We start from the raw sequence: 4,220 nt of genomic DNA, 5'->3' as shown, positions 1-4,220 counted from the left end.
CAGCGATGCCTGCAAAAGAAAAATTGATATTATCAAATCAGAAACAGAAATTCCTGGAGAAACTCTGCAGGTCTGGCAGCATCTGTGGAGAGAAAACAAAGTCAACGTTTTGAGCCTGGTGACCCTTCTACAGAATTAAATCTGTTCCAAAAGCTTTGGTTTTGTTTCTATTTGCTTCATTGTCCCAGCTCATCTTGCTCTCCTGCTCCCACCCCTACCCAAATGGGGAATCCAGAGCAAACTGAGGTCCAGCTGCATTTGGTCCACTTTGGTAACTGAGGTCACTGCTCATGATATGATTCTTTAGCAATGTGTTTAAACTTTGGTCAGAAGACAACTCTTCCATACAGGGCTTCATCCTCGTATTTGGACCTTCTGTTACTCATCTGCAAGAGGCCACTCAAGTCATCATCCAGAGGTGTGATGGGAAATGGGGTAACATGGTGGAATCTGGAGTGGAATTCTGGTCCAGGTAATGTCTAAAATTAGGAATGTCTGACCAAACTAAGATTGACCAAATCCCAGTACGATCTGAAGATACAACCGGAATGGGATCCGATCTTCAACATTGTGCAGCTTTAGCTTCTCGTGACTCTAAAATAGGTGAGCTAAGTCAAAGAAAACCATTCCCATTTTTCCAGCCTGATAAGAAGCGTGCTTACATTTTCACTGATTCTGGGTTTACCTCCTTTCAGCTTCCTGATTTCCCACACCAGGCTGGGAAATGCTCAAACTGCAAAGTCAGTTAAATCAAGGTTCAAAAATCTCATTGAAACTTACAAAGATGTCAATCAGCTTTCAGGAAGTGGACTAAAGTTTATCCCATAAACTCTGTGTATTAAACCTTGGAATAGGTATGTCTGAGATTAAATGAGATCGCAGTTGTGATGTTTAACCATTTGCTTAATTCAAAGTCCATGTCTTTTTGTATCAAAATACAGATATGATAGCCTGGACTCGGACAGTATGTTTGCTTCAAACTATTTTAGTCTATTTTCTTTTCTCTCCCTAGCAACAGTTAATTTAGTGGCACTTAATATTTTGTCTTCCTGCACCTCTTGCTACCTGGTGGCTATGGCAGCATCTGATCTGATGGTTGTTATCACTGAGGTCATACTGAGGCAGATCAATGTTTATTATTTCCCTTTATCTTTCTTAGATAAAACTCCTGTGTGAAGCATAAACTATGTCCTGTCAATAACAGCCACTTCTTGCTCTGTTTGGTTCATTGCCACTTTCAGCTTTGATCGTTTTGTCACTATCTGCTTCCAGAAAATGAAAAACTAAATATTGCACAAAGAGAAATGCTGTTGTAGTTCTAACAACAACCTACCGTGGTTTTGTATTTCAAAGCCGATCTATTATAGTGAATCCCAGCTGGGTGGGATTTAAATGGTTCCTTACAGTTCTTAATCCATTGTTGCCATTTGATCTAATTCTGCTGCTCAACGCTCTGACAGTCCGACACATTATAGTAGCCAGTCGAGTCCGTAAGGGACTGAGGGGTCAGAACAAAGAAGAGAATCACAGTGATCCAGAGATGGAGAGCAGAAGGAGGTCTATAATTTTACTCTCTACATTTCTGGCAGCTTTGTTATTTTGTGATCCACATATGTGATAAATTTCATTTACAATACTATTCCTCGAACTGATCCCATCGATGGAAATCATTCTTTACACGTATTTGAACAAGTCGGAGTTATTTTGGTGAATTGAAGTGGTTGCACAAATGCATTTATTTGTGGGGCAACATAGTCCAAATTCAGGCACCAGATCAAGAAAGCAGTGAAATGTTCTTTTACATAAATCAGCATTGTAATGAACAAATAGAACAGCATAGAGTGTCCAAATACAGATCCTAGTGTTTCCAAAGCATGGAAAGTTTATTAATATCTTAACTTGACATTTGCATATCTCTAGTGGCTGATTTTGTGGGTGGATGAATGAGATGCTGCTGGGAACGGTGTGTAGGGGGATGCAGGTAGTGTTGTAGATGGTAAAATAATTGTGATTCTGAAAATACTGCATAGAGCTGGTATCCCATTATCAGGTCACCTTTTATCTACATGTGCATAGTACACTGGCTGTGGGTAGCCAGCTCAGAATCAGCCCCTGAAGTGACGAGACTGAATTTCCTATTTTTTTTTTCTTTTCTCTTAAACTATGTCAGATGGTGGTAATTCTGTGTGAAATTGTGCTCTGTTATTATCCTTATGCAGCCTGTTTTGGAAGTCAATTGCTCATTCATTCTCTTTGCCCAATCTGTCTGAATCATAGAATCCCTACAATGCAGAAGGTGGTGATTTGGACCATTGCGTCTGCCCTCACCCTTCAAACAGCATCCCACCTAAACTCAGTGCATCACCTTAACACTGTAACCCCAATTTACCATGGTCAATTCACCTAGCATTGTACACCCCTGGACACTACTGCATAGTGAATCCACCTAACCTCTATACTTTTGGACTGAAGGAGGAAACCCATATGGACACAAGAAGAACATGCAAACTCTACACAGACAGGGGGTGGAATTGAACCCAGGTCCCTGACACTGTGAAGCAGTGACGCTAATCACTGAGCCACCATGCCAACTTTCCCACAGATGGAAGAAACTGGAACCAAATCAATGAAAACAGAGGAGTAGTTGTGGCTATATCTTCACCCCAATATTGTATAATGTTGCAGAACCATTGGCATTACCTCAGTGTCCCTTAGCTTGTTGTCAAGGAAGAGCTGAATCTCATGGTCATTTGTACAAATAACAGACTTGTATAACAGATCTGTGTAATCACTGGATGGCCGTCTTTGAAAAGGATTGATGTTTACCCTCAGAAACTCAATCAAAAAGTAAAACTTGCTGACTTTACAGGTTCATGTCAGTCTCATTCATACCTTATGTTGATCCCGTGGGAATTGTGTGAAATAATTGCTGGAATAGGGAAGGATCCAGCAATTCCTTTCCCTCCAGCTCAGTCTGAACAGCATCAAGAAGCTGTGACTCTGGGACTGGAACAGATCTGCAGCAATCTCGGCTGGTTCTAACAAGTCAGTCTGACAGAGAGAGAGAGGTTTGTGTGTGGATGTGGGGATGGCACGGGCTGGGTCCTGGTCACTGGATATCCCACACTTAGTCTAGGTTCAACCCTCCCTGTTCCACTAAGCTGCCATCACCTGACTGGTCGCACTGTATACTGCAAAGGTTGTGCATCCTGACAACATCAGTCTCTAAAAATTGTCACATGCCTAATAAAGGTGTGCCAGTACAGCTACAGTGCTGGCATGGAATACAATGTCTACAGTATGAGATAACTGATGTATGGACAGTCCACAGTGTGCAACGTATGTACTGTCTACAGTAATACAATATCTATAGTAATGCAACATCTATAATATTTGATAACTAATATATGGACACTCTGTAGTGTGCAAAGTGTGAACTTCCAACAGTGATTGCTGTCTACAGTGTGTGACAATGACATGTAGACAGTTAGCAGAGTGCACGTTTGTATTGTCTACAGTAATACATAGTCAACAGTGTGGGAGACTGATATTTGAATATTTAGCTGAGTGCAGCCTGAATTGAACACACGAGTGCACAATGAGATGCTGGGTCCTTTCCAGTCTTTACCATTGGACGATGCACCATTTGTTGAACTCTAAGACTGAATGGAACCTTGTGGAGATCTGTGTTAGAGGCAAATATTTAACAGACAAATCGACAAAATTGTCGTTGGACATTGACAAGTTGACCCCACCCTGCAACCCGATATGAGATAGGGACCAGAGATGGTCAAAGTGAATTCACAGTGAATGCAGTGGGAGCATCAAAAAATGGCCTTTTAGGGACTGGGAGGGAGATTAATTAAGTAATCTTCCCTTACAAATGTGATTTCTTTCAGAGTTTTGTTAGCGGGATCTCTGCAAGTGTCGGGGTCTCCAGTGTATTTGATGAGAGTGGGACAGGCACACGTTGTGCAGATGGTCACTGGTTCCAAACTACGACCTGATACTGACTGATTTTACACACACTGTTGATGCAGACCCTGTCATTCCCACAGGGGAACAGTTACAGCGCTGATCAATCTCTGACCCAGTATTTACACACACTGTTGATGCAGACCCTATCATTCCCACAGGGGAACAGCTACAGCGCTGACCAATCTCTGACCCAGTATCAAACACAGACTGTCACTAAAGTCTAACGCTGGGAATAATTACAC

Source organism: Chiloscyllium plagiosum, unplaced genomic scaffold, assembly GCF_037043375.1.
Source record: "Chiloscyllium plagiosum isolate Xiang-an unplaced genomic scaffold, Cpla_swu_hap1 HiC_scaffold_22, whole genome shotgun sequence".
NCBI classification, from domain to species: domain Eukaryota; kingdom Metazoa; phylum Chordata; class Chondrichthyes; order Orectolobiformes; family Hemiscylliidae; genus Chiloscyllium; species Chiloscyllium plagiosum.
The sequence above is the reverse complement of the archived record's forward strand: the minus strand, read 5'-3'. Positions refer to the sequence as shown.